The sequence below is a fragment of the Gracilinanus agilis genome, chromosome 2 (genome assembly GCF_016433145.1).
Source record: "Gracilinanus agilis isolate LMUSP501 chromosome 2, AgileGrace, whole genome shotgun sequence".
In the NCBI taxonomy this organism is placed as follows: Eukaryota; Metazoa; Chordata; class Mammalia; order Didelphimorphia; family Didelphidae; genus Gracilinanus; species Gracilinanus agilis.
Window position 1 is genome coordinate 234,458,347 of NC_058131.1, and position 22,884 is coordinate 234,481,230.

General features: G+C 35.4%; 1 protein-coding gene across 2 annotated transcripts in view; it reads left to right on the forward strand.

The window, feature by feature from the left end:
• DTNB (dystrobrevin beta) overlaps positions 1 to 22,884 on the forward strand; it is a 332,957-nt gene that overhangs the window by 156,137 nt on the left and 153,936 nt on the right. The gene's annotated exons all lie outside the window — the stretch shown is intronic.

The window sequence follows — 22,884 nt, forward strand, 5'->3', positions numbered from 1 at the left end:
TTATTTTTCTCTTGAGATCTGACTTTAGGTATATCTTGCAATCAAAGATCAAGTTCTAGCTCATGGCCATAGTTTGCTATTTGGTTCCCTAGAGTGTGAGATGTACACAAAAGTTGGGTCCTACAATAACTAAATTTAGCAGTGATAGTAATAGATTTAATAGATCTCCTTTCCATAAAAGAATTAATCTCTAAATTTAGAATTCAGAAGAATCCTTTTTGTGTTTAAGGTAAGAAAAATAAAAAGAAAATAATGAAAGAAAAAAAATACAGGCTACTGTAGAATATTTGGTACCTAGATTTAGGTAATGATCCAAATTATGGTCACCAGGAAAAAGTTGAAGAAGGTAGGGACATCTGACCACAATGAATCTTATACAGAGCAAGTGGAAACTATAGTAGCCAGAAGTATTACGTTCCATCTTAGAATCGATACTGTGTATTGGTTCTAAGGTGGAAGAGCAATTAGTGCTAGGCAATGGAATTTAAGTGACTTGCCCAGGGTCACATAGCCAGGAAGTGTCCAAAACCAGGTTTGAACCCAGGACCTTCCATCTCTAGGCTCAATCCACTGGGCCAACTAGCTGCCCCCTAAAAAAGTCATTCTAAAGAGGGATACTAGCACTTTAAAAATCATTATTGCACTAGGTAAAGCATATTTCAATTTAATATGTTTTTACTTTAGAATTAACCAAACTATGAGACACTAAAAAATGAAAAACAAGACAATTGTAAAATTGATATAGTTAGTTTTGACACGCCAATCACTGTCCAATAAATAATCACTACCCTTATGTTCCCATAAAATATTTGAGAAAAATCATCTAATGTAGTGATTTTTACAGTATTTGTAAATCTTCCCTTTTTATATAACAACATTTAACAGAAAGGAAAAATGTTTTTTAAAATGATAATTGGTAGCCAACATTGAACAATTGCTTTTTTGGTGTCTTCATTTACTTTCTTAAGGTAATAATGTGAATTGTTATTGTGGTTCTCATAAAAGGCTTCCTATGTTTCTTTGAGTTCTTAATATTTGCTCTCTTTTTTGAGACAAAAATAAAAGTTTACCCAATTTATAAATTTAGGAACAGTAAAATAAGACTCAATTTTATAGTCATATTTAAAATATATATCTATGTATATTTGTATTTCTATATCTATCTATTTATATCTATGTCTTTTTATAGTGACCAGTTAAGGGGAGTTCAGGAAAGACCAAAGGAGAGAAAGGAAGAGAAATTGCTTTAGTAACAATATGTTGGATGGCTTGGAATGGGGAGAGATTTAAAGCAGGGAGAAAAATTAGGAGGCTATTGGAATAATCCAGATGAGGGATGATGAGGGTCTGAAGCTAAAGTGTTAGCTAGGTGAATGATAAGAAGGAATCAGATGAGAATGATGTAGTGAAGTTAGAAATAAAAATATTTCACAACTAACTAGCTATATTGGATGAGGGAGAGTGAATGATTTGGGATAATTCCTTCTCGGTTAAAGAATAAATAAATGAAAATTCTTATTACCTACTATTATAAATAGTAAAAAATTTATAATCACCCACATATATTCAAGTCAAGTGAACCATTTGTTAAGTGCTTACTATCTATGTTCCAGGTACTACCCTAAATGGTAGGGATACAAAGAATGGGAAAGCAGTCTTTTTTGCCTCTTCTCATCCAGAAACAAATTCACCCAAACCTCAGCGGCTTCTGGCACTAATATTGAGTTTGCAAGTTTGTTTAAAATAGTCTTATATCATGGGTGATAACCTCCCTAAGTGATGGCTGGCTTAATTTGTTTATTTCTGCTAATTAATTTTGAACAGTTATGCTTCTTTTCAGAATTTTTTGTTCATATTCTTTGACTTATCCATTGAACAATAGCTCTTAATATTATATATTTATCACAATTTCCTATTGATTTTGGAATCAGATTTTAATCAGAGGTTTTTTATAGAGTTTTTCCTTAGTCTGCTTCTTTTCTTATTATTACACATGTTATTTTCTTTCCTAAAAGCTTTTTAAAATTTTTATAAATCAAAGTATTGGGTTTTTTTTATAGTTTTTTTTTTAAATTTTAAACCCTTAACTTCTGTGTATTGACTTATAGGTGGAAGAATTGGTAAGGGTAGGCAGTGGGGGTCAAGTGACTTGCCCAGGGTCACACAGCTGGGAAGTGTCTGAGACCGGATTTGAACCTAGGACCTCCCGTCTCTAGGCCTAGCTCTCAATCCACTGAGCTACCCAGCTGCCCCTGGTTTTTTTCTTATCACAGTTTGTTATGAATTCAACCCTTATCCATAGTTGAGAAAGAACATTTTAAATTTAAAATTTTTTAAAGCACAAGTTTTTATACTTTATTTCTTTGGAATGTTTTATGTTGCATGGCATAAAATATTTGTCTAAACTTATTTTCTGCCATATGACTATCCAGTATTCCTGACAGTTAATACATAAACAGAACTTTCACTTTGTCTTTTGGGTTTGTTTATCTAATCTGTTTCTTTGTTTAAATTTTCCATTTTTTTGTCTACTACCAACTAGTTTTGTTAGTTATGGTTGTATGATGCAATCTGAGATCAGCCAGGGTTAGATCATTTTCTTTCATACTTTTTTGGTCGTTAATTTCCATAATTATTTGATATCTTTTATTTTTCTATGTGAATTTTAAATTTATTTTATCAAGCTCTATAAAGTATCCCCTTCGGTAATTATCTGATGTAGTACTTAGTTATAGATTAATTATATGTATGTCATTTAAAATATTACTATAGCCTAGCCATGAACAATTGATATTCTTTTTACTGATAAGTAATTTATCTCTGTAAAAATTGTTTTGTAGTTGTATTTCTTTCCTAAGTGGGTTGACTCCAGGATGCCTGTTGTTTTAAGTAGTATTTCTCTTTCTATCTCTTCCTCTTGGTTTTTGTTAGTAATATAGAAATGAGATAATTTTTGTGGACTTATTTTGTGTCCCTTTACTTTGCTGAAGCAGATTTTAAAAATAGATTTTCAAAGATTTCCAAATTAACTCTCATTTATAAATAAGAGTTAATTTTGCCCCCTCTTTCTCAGAGTCAGTTCTCCTCATTTCTTTATATTGTCTCATCATTATTAATAGAATTTCTAGTATGTGGCAAATAATAAGAAGGGTGTGATGTTCTGAAGTTGGAATCAGGAAGACTTGAGTCCTAAATCAAATATTTATTAGCCATGTGCCCCATGCCAAGTTACCTAACCTCTCTGAGGCTCAATTTCCTCATCTGTCAAATCTGGATAATAATAGTACCTACTGTACAGTGTTCTGATGAGGACCAAATGAGATAATGTTTGTAAAAGTGCTTTCCAAACCTTAAATTTTTGTCACTTTGAACATCATTTCTTATGATATTAGTTAGGCTTCTAGTGGCTCTTGGATTTAGGTAGATATTTTTAATCTTATTAAAGAGGAATTCTTTTACCCCTATGCTTTTTAATGTGTTTAACATAAATTAGCACTATATTTTATCAAACATTTTTTCCACATCTAGAATTTTGCTGATTTTTATAAGTAATATGATTGTGTGAATTCTTTTCCTATAATATCCTTGCATTACATATGTATATATTATGTTATATATAACATATTACATTATATAATATAGAAGACATGCCGTACATATTATATAAATAATTTAGTCATAATGAGTAATTTTTCAGCTATGTTGCAGTCATCTCCTTGCTATTTAATTGTTTTTATAAATATTGGTTAATTAGAATTATATGCACTTCTGATCAATTTAATAACAATCCACCAAAAAGACTCTAAAAGAAAAGACATTTCTTAACTGATGCAGTGCTAAAAATGAATGAAATGAGCATGCTAGTGACAAAGAAAAAGAGCCATTGGAATGGATTAAGGTTTCAGATTACTAAAAGGAAAATGAATAAGCATATGTTGTATGTGAGTAGACTGAAGCAAATCACTAATAAATAATTATAACAGAAAAGTTGTAGTAAAGGAGGTTGTCAGAGAGATAAACACCGAGGTCAATCGTAAGAGAAAGATATAATTCAAAGAAGGCTTGCATACTCTGTTGCTATCATGTAATGTCAAGTGCTCTAATGCAGAGGTTTCAAACACAGCCATCATCTTTAGTGGCAGTGATGCTCCCAATTCCTCGTCCCCTTAACTAAATTAAAATGTAATTGGTAAATATTTAACAAAATAAATAGAAAAATACAACAGAACACAGACCATGTTAATCTATTGTTTTCTAAGTCAATATGGAGCCAGCAGAGATTCTTATAAAAGGATTAGTGACTTATCTTTCTGTCCAAATTTGGCACTGATCTCAGTGAAGACCCTTATCATATTGAATGGATTCCTATGGAGAAACAGACTTTGTGGTTCAGTGATAAGATCTGTACTTCTGTAGTCAGAAAACCTGGGTTTAAATCCTGAATCTTAGGTTTACTCCCTTAGGATTACTTTCTTACTGGAAAATTGAGCTGTAGACCCCAGAGCCTCCATTTAAGAAGGGGGCCCAACACAGCCTTCTCCTCATTTACCACCAGCTGCATTGCTTTAGGACTTCTCTGTCATATTTCTTTCTTTCTCCTCCCCATACTTCCTCCCACTTTTATGTATCTTCCACCTTTAGATTGCAGGCTTTTTGTGATCAAAGATTGTCTTTCTTTATATTTGTGTTGTATCCCTAGCACAGTACTTGGCACTTTTTAGTACATGCTTAATAAATGCTTGTTGACTGCTGACTATCTGTATAACTTCAAGAAAATCACTTAACCTTCCTGGGCTTTGATTTCCTTATTTGTAAAGTGAGAAAATAGAAATAAATGTCTTCTCAGATGTCTTCCCAGCTCAGAAGCTATGATCCTTTGATAAGTGCCATTCCAGATGATTAGTTTCTATACTAGTGGAAGGAGCCCACCTATCTCATTTAGATCACAGAACTACTAACATTGAATTGATGAGTCCTCAACAAGGAATTATTCCCACCTATGTCACTAATTAACTGTGTGACTTTACTAAGGCAGAATCATTTTACCTCTGCATGCCCAGTTTCCTCATAGGTATAGTAGGAATAATATTTTGTCATGGCTACTTTTTAATATTTTGTAAGGTTAATGCATATCAAAATGCTAGGGAAAAAAATTTTAATGAATGTAAGGTATTATTTATATTCTTTTGCCAAAATCCAGCAAAATGTTTTTTCTTCACTTTTTTATGTCATAACTTACTGTATGCTTGACTCCTTGAACTTTCTACCTTGATAATTTAGGCCAATGATTCCCAAAGTGGGTGCTACTGCCTCCTGGTGGGTGCTGCAGTGATCCAGGGAGTGGTGATGTCCACAGGTGCATTTATCTTTCCTTTTAATTGCTATTAAAATTAAAAAAAATTAATTTCTAGGGGGCTAAGTAATATTTTTTCTGGAAAGGGGGCAGTAGGCCAAAAAAGTTTGGGAACCACTGATTTAGGCTGACAACCTACTTCTCTTCTGACTAGTGAGTTAGTAGAAAACTCAATTTCTTATCCAAATTAAATTCTTTATTGGCAAAATGTATCTTTATAATTTTCAAAGCATTTTAAAGAAATGCAATTGTTACGGTTTAGAAAATTTTCAAACAGTATCACAGGCAAAAAGCTTTCCAGCATTCAAACATTTTCTCTGATTTCTTTGCAGAGATACAGTGATGACAAAAAAATAAAAGTGCTTCTTTTTCTCTAGAAGTCTTCTTGAAGTTTTCAGATCTGATCTTTCAGCATAGTTTATGCAATATTTGGTATAGTTTTTGCTAAAGTTTGGAAGTTTGTTGTTTTTTAAGACCTAAAGTTTCTAATATTTAAATCTCATGGTTTAATTAATAATATTTAAATCACTCATGGAATAACTTTTTTTTAAAGGTTTAAAAAAAAGTTTTTTACCTCTCTCCTGAGAAAACAGAACATCCTGATCTTGCTTCTTTGTATGTCTAACTAAATTTAAGATGGTAAGAAATTGGCTATTCTGTTCTCTTGTGTCCATTGATAAGTCTAATCAAGAAGAGTGGGACATGAATGAGAAATGAGAGTTGCCTTGTATTCCCTTGGTATTTCTATTCCCCCATACTTTGTTACCTACCCAATCCCAGATTAAGGATTGCTTTCACTACATAAGACAAATTAATTGGTATCTGCTACTTCTGTTAAAGACAAGAACAAAATTTGTCGCCTATAAAATCAAACTGATTTGTTATTCACTGAAACTTCCTTATGTTTCTCATAACCAATCAAGATATAAATATGCAGCACATTTTCAACAGATGATGATAAGATTTCCTCTATGCCTTGTTTGAAGATTGTAATTGCCCAGACAGTCAAAGCGCTTCTTTAACCTAAAATAACACTTTTGGAAAATTTCCTATTTGTGTTTCATGCTGTTCATTATCTTCTTTATTATTGCCACTCTGTTTGACAAAGGCTCAACATACATTTCTATTTAACTGAACAAAATCTTAATTCTTATTTGGACATTTTCAACCTACTTCTCAGACATTCTGAACCTCAGCCAATAAAGCAATTCTTGTATACTTGTATGTTCCTTTTTGGATGCCCAGTCTTTAGTACTGGGTTTGGCTAGCTTTATTCTTATTCATAATGTCTTCAAAGAAGTGTAATAGAAATTCACTAGACCAGGAGTAATAGAAGAGCATTTGTGGCTTTAAGAGTGAATCAGGTCTAAACTTTTCTTCATTATTTAATTATTAAAGCACACTTTTGTGATGTTTACTTTAAAATGGTAGATGGCTCTGAAGTTTAAAAATGACATTTCTTTTCCCACTCCCCACCCTCAAGGTCTTTAAAAAATGAAAGTGCTTCTGGTTGGTGTCCTTTACCAAACAGAGTGCTTCATTGTTTCAATTCCCCCTATCTCCCAAAACTCCAAAATTAAACTTACCAAAGGAGATAATAATTCAATACTTAATTTGTTTGACTCAAAAATTAAATTATTTGAGGGAAGTCCTGAAGTTTTCATCAGATTTGGAACTTGACTTGGATAGATAGATCATCATAAGTCATTTTAGAAATGACTCTCATTCATAGGGCACTATGCTAAGTACTAAAGATACACATCCATTGCCTTAATATTTTCTTTCCTAACATTCTGTGGAGGCTCTTCATTTATGTACTTTTTCTCCTCATATTTTGAGGGTTAAAATTAATGGTTTGACTAAAAATACGAGAGAATGTGGTCGCCGATATAACTCAAGTCAAAATAACCTTTTATTTAGCAGCTTTATTTATAATATAGAGAGAAGGAGTAAAGTAGAGAAATGTATGTGAAGGCGGGTAGAGTAATCAGTCTAGCTTATCATTCTAATGTTTCTCCCGTGCCTGGCTCAGAGGGCCCTCAGTTAGAGGGCTATTTAGCCAGAGGACCTGGTGGTGAATAACCATGCAGCCTCCCCAAGACAGGGAGGCCTCTCCAGGAACTAATCTCTCCAGAAACCAGGAAAGGAATCAGCCTTTTCACTCAACCACATCGTAGTCCAAAGGGAAGATCCAAAAGCAGTCTTACCAGACTCAATCTGAGGTCCCAAGCTGGAGCTCCTCCAAGGACAAGTTCGAAGAAGAAAGTGAGTTTGGACAGGAAGTTCAGGCTTATTATAGTGCTTTTTCCACGCCACTTCCTATCCCTTCTTCCACTTTATGGGGACCAATTGCAGTCTTTAAATTTGTTTAGCACTGCCCAGGGGGCAGTCAGTCACTTCTAAGTCATAACCTACTTTTGCAAGTGACTTGAGGACCTCCTCTACTTAGGCATTAAGTAGGGGTGTCTTCTTTTGGAGGTGTAAACTCCTGTAGTAAGTAGTTTGTGGACTTCCCTTAACTTAGGGTTAAGTATGGATGTATTTGTTTTTTTGTTGTTGTTGTTGTTGATTAATTCAAAAGTAGACAAAGGGAAAGTTAATCCTATCTTCATAATATAATAGAATGATCTCATCTGGTAGAAAAATGCTTGAATCTAGAATGATATGACCTGAGTTTGAATCTGCACCTTGCCACTTATTTTTATTTCTCTCTTGTCAGTGTCTCCAACCTTCAAACACACCAGTGGCTCCTTTTCTTTCTTTCTTTTTTTTTTAAGTCATAGATTGGGGCAGCTAGGGGGCTCAGTGTATAGAGAGTGAGACCTGGAGTCAGGAGGATCTGGGTTCAAATGTGGCCTCAGATAGTTCCTAGCTAGGTGACTATAGGCAAGTCACAACCCCAATTGCCTTGTTCTTACTGCTTTTCTGCCTGGGAACTGATACTTGGTATCAATTCTAAGACACAAGGTAAGTGTTTTATTTATTTATTTCTTTTAGGTGAGTGTTTTTTAAAAAAGTAATAAATCCTTCCACTTGACCTTTCTGTCTTTTAATTCAACAACAGACTTGTGAGTACTTACTATATACAGAGCTCTGTACTATCACTGTGAAGGAGATACAAACAACTCTAAGTAAGCCATATAACCTTCTTCCTATTACAATTTATAGTTTAGTTGCCAATTATAATAGCTTGCATTTACATAGAATTTTATGTTTTACAGAATATTTTGCTAACAATTTTACAACATAATATAAGCCTTGTTAACCCCACTTTATGCATCAGGAAACAGATTTGAGAGGAAACATAGTATTACAGAAAATGTGCTATACTTGGAGTCCAAAGACCTGAATTCAAATTCTGTTTCTAAAACTTAGATATATGACCGAAGGCAAGTCACTTAGCCTTTCTTAGTTTTCTCACCTATAAGATGAAGTGTTTGGATGTTTTTTAAACCCCTTCTAGTTTAAATCTCTGATCTGGGGAGGTGAAGGAACTTGCCTAAAGTCACACAACTAGTAAATATCCAAGCTGGCACTTTAGGTACCCTTGCTACAGATAGTCCAGTCTATTTCTATTTAGCTCGGTCTCTTGTTAGGAAAGATAATAGTAAATAATAATAATAATAATAATAATAATAATAATAAAAAGCATCTTATCCATCTAAACCAGTGGTTCCCAAACTTTTTTGACTTACAGCCCCCTTTCCAGAAAAAAATATTACTTAGCGCCCCTTGTAACATACTATCACCACCCCTTACAGTTATTCACTGCCCCCAAATGCACCTGTGGCCATCACCATTCCCCTGGATCACTGCAGCATCCACCAGGGGGCGGTGGTGCCCACTTTGGGAATCCTTGATCTAAACAATAGTTCTCAAAACATAAGAATAGGGGGCAGCTGGGTAGCTCAGTGGATTGAGAGTCAGGCCTAGAGACAGGAGGTCCTAGGTTCAAATCCGGCCTCAGACACTTCCCAGCTGTGTGACCCTGGGCAAGTCACTTGACCCCCATTGCCTAGCCCTTACCACTCTTCTGCCTTGGAGTCAATACTGTGTATTGGTAAGGATTTAAATATATATAAAAGAATAAAAATAGGATAGCACTTTGTCTCGGGATCATTTAAAATAGCTAAACACTATCAGAAAAGTTGAGAATAAGTTAAAATGATATCTTACACTTATATATCACTTTTAAGGTTTACAAAGTATTTTATAATACTTTATGTCATGTTAAGTTCTTGACAGCTCTATGAGGGGAAACCTAAGATTTAAAATGAGGGAACTGAGGTTCAGAGATATTAAATGACTCAGACACTCAGAGTCACACATTTATTACTTCTCTAAAACATTTCAAATCTAAGTCTTTCTGGCTCTGAAGTTCAGGACTTTGTACATTATGCTGTGTATATATAAAAAATTAATAATATAAGACATAGACATGCCAAATGGGTAGTAAATACCTTAGGAGTTCAGAGAAGGATGAGATAATCGTGACATGCAGGGAGTTAAGGAAGACTCCATGTAGAAGGTAAGATGGAACAAAGTCCTGAAATACCAGAAAAGGTGAAAAGCATTTATTTAAGTGAAGAGTGATGACATAGCAAAGGCAAAGAAATGTAACATATGAGACATGTTTAAGGGATCTCATTCTCCAACTATTTTTCTTTATTCATGCTTTGTGAACTATTGCCCAGGTAGATAAAATGAAATAGTTATTATTAATATTTCTCCCAACTCCAGGTTGAACATAATGGAAGGATGTCTTATAGTCAGAGAATTACTGGTAATTTCAAATATGCATTTCCACATTTCTGGGACGATAGTCAATAAACTTTTATTAAGTATCTACTATATGCCAGACATAATACTAAGTTCTAGGGATAGAAAGGTAAAAGGCAGCCCCCGTCCTCAAGGAACTAATAGTCTAATGTAGGAGGCAACTTGCAAACAGCCATGTGTAGATAAGCTATCTATAGAATAAATTGGAAATAACCAACAGATGGAGGACATCAGAGTGGGATTAGGAAAAGAAAGGATTCCTATTGTAGGTAGGATTTTACCTGAGGCTTGAAAGAAACCAGAGAATCCTGGAAGTGGATATGAGGAAGGTGAGTATTCTAGGCATGGGGGATAGGCAATGAAAATACCCCAAATCAAGAGATGATGTGTCTTGTTTCTGAAATATCTAAGAAGCCTGTATCATTGGTTTGCAGGATGTAAGGTGTAAGAAGTCTGGAAACGTAAGGGAGTGGTCAAATTTACGAAGGACCTTGAATGCTAAACAAAAGATTTTCTACTTGATCCTGGAAATAACAGGAAGCCTTGGAGTTTATGAGAAGAGAGGTGATGTGGTCAGACCTGCACTTTTGTAAAACCTCTTTGACAGCTGAGTAGAGGATCGATTGGAGTAAGAAGAAACTTGTAGCTGGCAGACCAGCAAACCATATCAAGCGTGGTAGCGGGGTGGTAGCAGTGCCAGAGGAGAGAATGGGAGTGTATGGAAGAGATTTTATGAGGGTAAAATTCATAGGTCTTGGAAACAGATTGGATATTGGATGTTAAAGAGAGTGAAGAGTTAGAAATAATCCCTAGATTATGAACCTAGATGAATGGGAGAATGGTGGTAGCCTTGACTGTAATAGTGAAGTTTAGAGGGAGAAGAAAAATTTGGAGGAAAAGATCATTAGTTCTCTCTGGAACAAACCAAGTTTCAGATGTCTATAAGATATCCAGTTTGAGAATGTTAGAGTAGTTGTTTCTTTGAGACCCCACGCGTTTAATTTTTGTTTTGTTTTGTTCTGTTTTGTTTTGGGACATCATGGATAAAGCCCTAGACCTGGAGTCAGGAAGACATGAGTTCAAATCTAGCCTCATTCACTTAACTAGCTATTTGATCCTTGGGTGAGTCAATTAACCTCTGTTTCAGTTTCCCCTACTATAATATGGAAATAAGAATAGTACCTACTTCCCAAGGGTGTTGTGAGGATCAAATGAAATTATATTTGTAAAGTGCCTAACACAATGTCTAAAACATAGTAGATACTTAATAAATATGTTCCCTTCCCCTATCCACTTTTCAAATTGCGATGGTTGAATGTGAATACTTAAGGGTAAAAATAAATCCATCTCGTGAAATCATGGCATTTTAGCTTGATAAAGGAATCTTGACCCATTTTGAAAGACTTCCATTCCAGTAGGTTTGAGAGCTAATATAATACTCTATGTTTAGTGTATTTATAGTGGGTAGAATACCTCAGATAATTTAAATTCTGAAAACTAAGAATATTCTAAATATTGGAAGCATGATTTTCTTCCACATTAAATTTTTTTCATTTATTTGCTTTAAAAAAAAACCTCTATGTTGACCTTTCAGCATGGAGACTTGCTTTCTATTTTAATAAAATTATGTGTCAGAACATGTAAAACTAGTTCCTTCTGTTCAGAAATGAAATTGGCAATCTTTTGAAGGATTGTGTTGTTTTTAAGAATCTCAGCAAAAATACCCTGATAAATTCAATGCTTGGGACCAGCATTTCTCCCTTCGTGTATCTGGGCAGGATCTCTTTGGCAGGCCCCAGGGCATAGTATTTTATTTTATTTCATTCCTGCTGCCCAAGACTTTTTGCCACCTAAGCAGCCTGCCTTTGTCAATCTCCCTTGAATTTTCAGTCTGAATTATGTTCTCATATGGAGAATTAAAAGTGGTCAGACAAAAGAAATAGAATTAGAGATTAGAACCTCAATAAACTTTACTCTTTTCAAACATTTAAATTATATATGTATATATGTACACACACATATATTTTACTCATCCTGTTGTCTATCAGATACACTATGACCTGAATCTCTGTCCTAAATACTTTATAGTCTGAGGACTAAAAATACCCATGCTATTCTTCCCAATAATAATACCAAAGCCTTCACTTTGGCATGGCATTATTCATTTTGATGTATAGGCTTCTATCACTGGTATAGGAGCACTCTGGCTTAGGTTTTCTGCCACTTCTTATACCTGTCATTTGCCTGTTTGCTGGATCAGCTACTCTGTCATCTCCACTATCTGAAGCATGCAGCAGAATTCCCTTTTGGCCAGTCTAGCTGAACTTTTTTCAGCCTGTCTCCTACTGTTCTGCATATCATAACTGTGCCAGTTTCTAGCTTAAACACTTATCTATATCTTTATCTATCTATATCTTTATCTGTCTATCTCTATCTATCTCTATCTCTATCTATCTATATATCTATATATCTATATCTATATCTCTATATCTCTATATATATCTATATATAATGTGTGTGCCAGTGATCTAGTACCACTTGGGTCCAGGTGAAAGCCCATTTTTCATACATACATACATACATATATCTGTTAAAGTTCCCAAATTCCTAATAAATTTAAATTCTTCTTTATGCCATCATCTCATGCAGACATTGAGTCTATGGAATTGTCTTCTACTTATGAAATAAGCGGTTATCTCTATAGATATTTTAAGGGATTTTACTTTTCTTATTAACCAAAATCCATTCTATAAACCCTCCCTACTATACTCCTACTAAACAGTCAGTTAGTGTTTATTAAATGTTATGTGCTGAGATACAAAGAAAGGCAAAAGGCAGTCCTTTTTCTCAGGGGGCTCATAGTCTAGTGGGGAAGAGAATATGGAAATAACTATGTTCAAACAAAATACAGACAAGATAAGAGGCAAATTAATAGAGAGATGGTTCTAGCATTAAGAGAGATTGGGAAAGCCTTCTTAAAACAGAAGGCAGAAATTTGGCTAATACTTGGAGGAAGCCAAGAGGCAGAGATGAGGAAGAAAAACATTCCAGGTATAGTGGACAGCCAATGAAAATGCTCGAGTTCTAGTATCAGATCCCTAATACAGAAGAAACAAATATGACACCAACTAGAATGTACAGTGTGTTTTGTTATGCTTTAAAAGCATAGTTTTGGTCAAGAAAAAAATTACAAAAACATTTTAAGTGAAAAATAAAGTTAAAAAAAGATTCAAAAATATTTAAATTGAAACCTGATGAATTGAAACAATCCCCAAATGATTACTGTTATATAGAGGAGAAAAATGAAAATTCTTATGAAGCATCTTAGAAAATCAGGTTGTTACATCCAATAGTTTGCAAATTTAACAACTACGTAATTCAGCAGATAGAGTACTTGACCTGGAATCAGATTCATAGCCATTCTGATACACTTGTTAGCTGTGTGACCTTGGTCAAGTCACTGTCTGGTTCAGATTCTTTCTCTGTAAAATGATGATAATAACATCTACATCTCAGAGTTGATGTGAGCATAAAATAAGATACATGAAAAGTTTTTTGCAAACCCTAAAGCACAATCTAGATGCTAGCTATTAAGATTACACAACTGAGTGGTACTCATAGTTCTTTTCACTGTTTTTGTAATATCGCCAAACTCAGAACAAAAGTGGTCTTAATTAGAAAAAACTATAACAAAATTCATTTGGAATAACAAAAGATCAAGAATATCAAGAGAAATAATGAAAAAAATGTGAAGGAAGGTGGCCTAGCAGTACCAGATATTAAACTATACTATAAAGCAGCGGCCATCAAAATGGTATGGTACTGGCTGAGAGATAGAAGGGAGGATCAATGGAATAGACTTGAGGTAAGTGACATCAGCAAGACAGTGTATGACAAACCTAAAGAGCCCAACTTTTGGGACAAAAATCCACTATTTGACAAAAACTGCTGGGAAATTTGGAAAACAATATGGGAGAGATTAGGTTTAGATCAACATCTCACACCCTACACCAAGATAAATTCAGAATGGGTGAATGACTTGAATATAAAGAGGGAAACTATAAATAAGTTAAGTGAACACAGAATAGTATACCTGTTAGATCTCTGGGAAAGGAAAGATTTTAAAACCAAGCAAGAGTTAGAGAAAATTACAAAATGTAAAATAAATGATTTCGATTATATCAAACTAAAAAGCTTTTGTACAAACAAAAACAATGCAGCCAAAATCAGAAGGGAAACCACAAATTGGGAAAAAATCTTTATAACAAAAAACTCTGACAGGGATCTAATTACTCAAATATACAAGGTGTTAAATCAATTGTATAAAAAATCAAGCCATTCCCTAATTGATAAATGGGCAAGGGACTTGAAAAGGCAATTTTCAGATAAAGAAATCAAAAGTATCAATAAGCACATGAGAAAGTGTTCTAAATCTCTAATCATTAGAGAAATGCAAATCAAAACAACTCTGAGATATCACCTCACATCTAGCAGATCAGCAAAAATGATAGAAGGGGAGAGTAATGAATGGTGGAGGGGATGTGGCAAAATTGGGACATTAATGCATTGCTGGTGGAGTTGTGAACTGATCAAGCCATTCTGGCTGGCAATTTGGAATCATGCTCAAAGGGCTATAAAAGAATGCCTGCCCTTTGATCCAGCCATACCCTTGTTGGGTTTGTACCCCAAAGAGATCATAGATAAACAGACTTGTATGAAAATATTTATAGCTGCGCTTTTTGTGGTGGCAACAAACTGGAAAAGGAGGGTATGTCCTTCAATTGGGGAATGGCTGAACAAACTGTGGTATATGCGGGTGATGGAATACTATTGCACTCAAAGGAATAATAAACTGGAGGAATTCCATGTGACCTGGATCCTCCAGGAATTGATGCAGAGTGAAAGAAGCAGAGCCAGAAGAACACTGTACACAGAGATTGATAAACTGTGGTAAAATAGAATGTAATGGACTTCTATACTAGCAGCAATTCAGTGACCCAGGACAACTCAGGTATGGTAAAGAACGCTATCCGCATTCAGAGGAAGAACTGCAGGAGTTGAAACACAGAGGAAGGACAACTGCTTGAACACATGGGTTGAGGGTGACGTGATTGGGGATGTAGACTCAAAGCTATAACACCAATGCAACTATCAACAGTTTGGAAGTGGGTCGTGATCAATGACACATGTTAAAACCAGTGGAAATGTGCATTGTCTATTGGGGGGAGGGGGTTGGGGGATGAAAGGGAGGGTAAGAGCATGAATCATGTAACCATGTTAACTTTTATAAAAAATAAATATTATTAAACAGTCAAAAAAAATAAAAACAGGGAAAAAATAAAATAAAATATCAGGTCTCATAGTAGTTAGATAAAAAATCAGATTGTTCACTGCCACACAGACAACTGTTTCTGGAGAAGGAAACACTGGCCTCAAGCCTTCAATGGCTGCAGCTCATTTGGGAGAATAAAGAGGTTGGGGATAGATAGTGTCAAATGCCTGACCTTGTAAGGATGAGGTATGCTTATCTTGAGATTGTTTAGGGACTCTAAGCCCTATACCTACATACTCTGGTTGAAAGGTTCTTTTGATATTTTTGGTTAAAGTAAACCATTTTGCAACTCCAAGTCCCTGTGTCAGTTCCTTTCAATCACATAGGCACTAATAAAAATACAACTTGGTTATCCAGCGCCTTTTCTGCTTCAGTATTATGCCTCTTTTGAATTTTAAGCAATCTTTCCCCAAATCATCAATGATAAGGGTTTTTCAGGTCCATTTGTTAATGATGGTGAATTCTTGTATTGGGTAGGAGAATGGGTCAGCTCTGAATAACTTTGACCAGTATCTCAAGAGTTAACTAAGAGTAAACTATCAATATAAGTAGATAGGAAAGGGTACAGAGAAGCTAATAAGCTTCAGACCATTAGGCCATCTATCAAAATAAAGGATTCTTTAACATCAGGAGTTTGAGGATAGTTAAAGTCTACCTACATAAAAGTGCAAGGAAGGTATAGAAAACAGAAAGTCAGATGAATCAAACTTTAGAAACAGAGGATGGGTAGACTAGGATAGTACAAAATCAGTAAGGTAAAATCAGGACAGCTTAGAAAGAAACATTTACTGATATCAAAATATGAATCAATATATTATTAGTTAGGTCAAAATCAAGTTAAAAAAGAGACAAAGCTAAGTGGATCAGAGTATTACCTATGAACAGAAATATTAGATTTCAGAAGTAGAGTAGAAATTAATGAAATTATTTCAACAAAGGCAGATCTGATTACATGGCCTTTTTAATACCATTCATCACTAGCTGCATATGAAAGTTCCTTGACCCAAAATTCTCTGTGTACTGTTACCCACTGATTCTACCCTAAGAGTTGTACAAGAGTAGAGGCCAGAACTAAGAGTCCCTTATGGCTGGCCAAAAACCCAGTCAATACCAAAAAAAAAAAAAAAGAAAAGAAAAGAAAAGAAAAGAAAAGAAAAGAAAAGAAAAGAAAAGAAAAGAAAAACCAGAGATAGTCTCTGTTCATGAAGGAATAGAAGCAAAAATTGGGTCAAAGGGTCAGGTACACAAGCCCAGACCTGTGATTTCAACTGTGTGGGAAACTACAAGAAAACTCCTTCTACTGTGCAGATTGAAAACTGTTTTGCAATCTACAGTCTACACAGTGCTGTCTGGGACAACAAAAAAGAATTCAAGTCATTTGCCCAGGATCACACAACTAACATAAGTCATAGGCAAGATGTCAACGGACTCTAACACTGCTTCTCTAGTTATTATACTGCACTGCTTTCTCGTAGGTGGTGAATAAACCCAATAAACAAGAGCCTGAGGCAGGTTTCATATCTTGTGACAAGAATAGGTTATTTACCCAAGGAGAAAGCACCAGAAAGCACTAGTCTGAGTCTAGGCCAGACTTCAAACAAATCGAATATTGAACACAGTCTGATAGTAACAAAGTTACTTCATAATTTGTCCATCAACAAGATGAGCATACCTTGTGTGTTCTTCTATATGTTCCACCTTCCAGCTATCTATCTTTCTCTGCTGCTTAAAAAAAACGACTAACAACAAACACCTTTCAGCATACTTCATGACCTCTCTTTTTATGTGAGCTTCCCAATTATACAAGCTCAACTCTCTATACAGGAAATCACTTCATCTCCCATTCCCATCACCTGCTTAGTTCTGACTAGAACGGTCTCCCAGCTCAGAGGGACAGCTGCCCCACGAGAGGAAGCGATGGCCTTGCTTGGAAGGTGCTTCCTGGCTCAGGTCCTTTTCTCCTGCTCCTGTGCATGTGCTTTCCTCCCAGCAGCCTAAGGCTCACCATGCTGGACTTTGGACCCTTCTCTCCTAATGACCTTGAAAACCTCCTCAGGACATGGCCCTCTAAGCTGCCCGTTCCTATAGCACACACATAGAATACGAATGGTTTTTTATGGGGCTCCTTGCTTTGTGTGTGAATAGACGAGAATGTGCTCTGATTTTCTTTGGCTACTGCTTCCAGTCTGTTTATTTTACTACTCTGCAATGGAGTACAAGTGATTTCCCCTTAATAGTGTCCTTCCCCACCCCTAAAGTCCCTGATGCTGCTTAGCAGATAGAGAACCTCTCCCAGCAGTTTACAATTGGAAACTGGGTTGTGGATAGCATCAGGTAGTCGTCAGGGTGGTGATGAGGAATTCCAAAAATCTGCTTCAGACCCACACTGGTAACTGGCTTCCTGGTAATAAGATGTCTGCAGCAAGTCTTGTATTTTGAGGGGCGGGGTGGAGGGGGGGGCTGTCGTTTTTAAGCCTCTCTGTAGTGGTACCTACTCTCTAGGCTGCCTGTGACTTTCTGTCATTGGCTGGATTTGACTGCTTTCTGGACTTGCTGACGAAATACAGACGTATGGTTGCCTAATGAGTTGTTCTCTTGTACCTACTCTTCCCTCAGTATGCTCTGGGGGGTAAACTACCTTGTGGAGGAGAGTCTTCGTCATGTGATTGTTCTGTTTCCTTAGAGACACCAGCAGTGTAGTGCATTAAGATGCCAGTTCCGTAGAGAAAGAAGAGACATTTGCTACAGAGCACCAAGGTTTGATGTCTTTTACTTGCATTTATGTTTTGCTGCTAGGCTTTTGGAGATTATGTATTCTTGGCAGGATGCCCCAACCCCCTCTAACTTCTCTGGGAATTGATGTAAAAGAGGCTGCCCGTTTTTCATGTTCCTGTACGGTTAGCATCTTGAAACTGTCTACCCTATAGGAAGGTATATGTGTTTCTATTATTACAGTAATAACTCATGAAGAGGGTATTGTTTAGGTTGTTTTCTTGACCTTTTAGCAGTAACTTGTTGAAGCATTTGAGTCACAGTATTTTCTCATTGTTAGTCTAGAAATGCTGTTAACCAAGTCTGTGTGAAGTGGTGGCAACTTATTCTCCAAGTCCTTAATGGAAGATGAGAATAAGGAAGAATGAGGAGGGATTAATAGAAAGCTTTTTTAAGGGAAAGTAGCTAATTTCCTCTGATCTGATGATTGATTTAGAGGATTTGGAACTGTTTTTTCATTGCAGTGATTCTGAATTGATATATGGCATCAAATAGTTCACAGGAATCTTCATGCTAATTCCTACCTCATTATGCAGGTACCAAATAGGAGCAAACTGGGGCTCCCTGTCTGACTCAGAAATATAGCTTCATTGTAAAAGTATAGGAATAAGTATAAAAGAATGCATGTATATTAAAACTCAATTCAGGAAGCATTTTACAATATATATTATAATGTTGATGTATTTGGAGCTGCCAGAGATGTGAGATCTAAAAAAGTGATATATTAGCCCGTCTTAAATTTTTACAAATGTATTGCAAGGTAATTCATTTATATTTGGATTTGGTTTTCAGAATTTTTCCTTTTGGCTTCCCATTGTAAAAAGAAAAACAGTCTTTCCCTGGAAATATTAGGTCCTATTTTAAATATGTAATATTTCAGCTACAAAGTTATTTGACAATATATTTTTAAAGCTTGTCATTTTCTAAAAGGTAGTACCTTACTTCTCTTCTAAGACAGAGGTACTGTACAATCTGACTAAATGAATGAGAGTGGTTATTTTATTTTATAAGGGTAAATAAATATGACACTATCAAGGAGGATAAAAAGGACCTGCATTTGTCATATCTGCTCCCTAGAAAGCATTGCTAGAGTCCAGATTTCTGGAATCCATTTTCAGAATTCCAGTAGAGAGCTCTAACAGAACACCAGTGTAGCAGCATTAATGGACAAATCAAATCCCACATTTTCTCTTTAGCTTACTTGGATAGATAATAAGCAGTTTTCTTTCCTGGTTGAAAGAATGCTTGATTTTTGTACTATTTTAAGATGTATGTATTGGCAAATGAAAGATAAAGTAATGACAATTAAAAGAACAAGTACTACTTTGATCTACAAATATATCAAATCTAGGATGATCATCTTTAGACAAGACAATATTCTAAAGACTTGGGCATCCTCTCCCTTGAGAGAAAATCATCCCCAATTCAGGGTGAAAGGAAGGGGCATATATTGACATAATGTTTTCTTGCTGATGTGAGCAATTCAGTGCCTGTTTTTAGAACTGAGAAACTTTGAATAATAGAGTTATCAACCAGGACTTTTTACAATCTCTAAATCAGTATAGGATTTGGATGGAGAATAATATTCTCTTGGCAGAAATTTGGGTAGTTATGAAAGTAAGGAAAGTTAATTCTGAATAGATATAAAAAGCAATTAGGAAACAATCTTTATTGGAATAGAAATTATTTCAATCTTACATTTGTATACCTAGACTCTAGCCCCATGGACTAGAGCCCAGGAAGTTATTTAATAAAAATGCCTATTGATTGGCTAGCATACCATTTACCTTCAGATAAGGAATGTTAATATGCTCATAGTCTTTTTGATCAGTGTATTGAGAGTGACAAATCAAGAACCTTGGATTTTTTTCTCATTATTTCATAAGAGAAAATGAAATGAATGAAAAGGAATTTAATCCCTCAAAATTTACCTCATTGAGGTGATGATCTGTCAGGAAAAGTTTAGAGCAACTAAGCAATGGAAAAAATTTATGCATAAAAAACATAATGAATTCTATTACAATGAATGAAATGAAAGAACCACAAAAATTATTTTATTGGAATCTTGTTTATTTAATGAATCTTGAAATAAGTGGTCAAGGTTTTTGAGATTTTTGTTAATATAATATCACACAGGGCATTATTAAAATGGTACTTGTCATAATATTTTGACCTGTAAATAATGTAATAAAATAAGCAGAGAGGTGAGTATATGATGAATAGGCAAGTGGATTGATCAAATTGTAAATTGAAATACAGTAATGGAAGAAACAGAGGACTTACTCAGAATACTTGATTTTAAAATATAGATCTGTCACTTACAAGGACTGTGACCTTGGGCAAATAGTTTAGCCTAATTCTTTTTTCTCATATATAAAGTGGAGGTAATAATATCTTTTCTGCCTGGCAGGGATGGCATGAAGATCACATGAAATAGTTTATTTGAAAGTATTTTGAAAATATTATAATGCTATAAGTGTCAAATCATACAATGCTCAATGGGGATAGTGTTACTTATATGATATAGTTGATTAAAGCATATTTAATTGGGTGGAGTTGATGGCAATTTGCTATATTAGTCAAAAACTTAATGGAGAACATGGGACTTGAGGTACTCTTTGAATGTTAAAAAGGAGAGGTGATTTGTAAAGGACATTATAGGTGTAGAATGAGTAGTTGAAAACTAATTAAGAATAGAATAAATGAATGAAACAGCTAATTTCCTGGAGAGTAGTAAGGGGAATGGCCTATGGAGTAAGAGACAAAGAAAATTAGTTGAGATGTTTTAGCAAAGGCTTTGAAGCAGAGGTGGTTTCTCTTTGCCCTGGTTTGCAGAGCAATGGGAAGCACCTATGTAATCCATAAGGAGACAGCAAGGTGGAGTAACATAAGGAACATGGAGGGCTCAACATTTTCTCTGATCTCCACACCTCCTTTAACTTCTCCCAAACCAAAATTGTGAGCCAAAGATAAGATAAAAATCAACTATCTCGGGGCAGCTGGGTAGCTCAGTGGAGTGAGAGTCAGGCCTAGAGACAGGAGGTCCTAGGTTCAAACCTGGCCTCAGACACTTCCCAGCTGTGTGACCCTGGGCAAGTCACTTGACCCCCATTGCCCACCCTTACCAATCTTCCACCTATGAGACAATACACCAAAGTACAAGGGTTAAAAAAAAATCAGTTATCTCTTAGCCTTGGACATTCTGGAATCCAAAAGAAAGTTTAAAAAACAAACAAACCATGAATGGATGCTGAGCTCACTCAGGACCTCTGTATTCATCCACTCCACAACTCCATAGCACTAGCATGGCAAAGTTCTGGACCTGTTGCTGGGTTGGATGATCCTGTAGTACCAACAGCACAGAACTGCATGTTGGGGTGGAGAATCCCATAACACTAGTGTAGCAGGTCTCTGAATAATCAGAGCTAGACCAAAGGACTGGGGACAGAAAGAGTACGATAGGATTCTCTCTCTGTGTGTGTGTGTGTGTGTGTGTGTGTGTGTGTGTGTGTGTGTGTGTGTGTGTGTGTGTGTGTGCGCCTGTGTATGGGGGTATTGTTGAGTACTCCACTAAGTCTGAGGGACAGAACATAGCATCATCCAGTTGGGGTTACTTCTGATCATTCAAAAGTCACTTGGGGCAAAGATTTAGACTAGTAAATCCTGACTTGCTCAGTGTAAGAAGAATCTGAGACAGTTGGAGATCCAACCCCCAAAGAATATACCTTCAGGGATAGAATCAGAAAGTGAAAAGGGGAAAATTGGGCTGAGTGGGGAAGCACAGAGAAAGGACTGAAGTTACCAAAGATCTCAGTGAGAAGAAAACTTGAACATAAGCAAATAAATTAATAGGGAAAACACCAATAACAGAAGGAAATATGCCCTCCAGATCTAGAACATGAGTGAAAAAATAGCATAAAACAAGAAAAATGATCCAACACTTGATGAGATAGAGAGAGGATTCTGTGGAATGTGAGGAGGCTATAGAACCACAACACATTGTTCTTGTATGATTCAAAAAAAGAAATAAGAATTATGAAAGCAGAATTTAAGGCCTACACAGCAAAAATAATGGCCAGAATAGAAAACTTAAATTGGTGATGGTAAGTCTCATAACAAAGTGAAATCATAACGAAACCTTAAGAAATAAAAAGAATAATTACATTATATAATACATAGTTATAATGCTAACAAAACTGGGAACACAAAACAAATAGACATACCTTCAAAAATATAAAATACTCAAAATATAAGAAGACCAGATAGAAATCTTAAAATAAACCCAATCTCAAAAAAGGAAGTAGATCTAGCTGTAAAGGGACTACCAAAAGTTGGGAATAGATCCTGATGGATTCACAAGAAAATTTCATCAGACTCTGAAAGAATATTTAGAACCAATATTTTACAAATTTTTCTCAAAAATTGAGAAAGAAAGCACCCTGCCAAGTTCCTTTTATGAGACAAATAAAGTCCTAATACCTAAACCACGGAAAGACAAAACAAAGAAGAAAAACAAAACAACAGACCAGTGTTATTGATAAAGAGTGACTCAAAACTTTTAAACAAAATCCTGCCAAACATATTATTGCAATTTATCCAAGAAACAATTCATCTTGACCAAGAAGGACTTATACCAGGGATTCAAGGG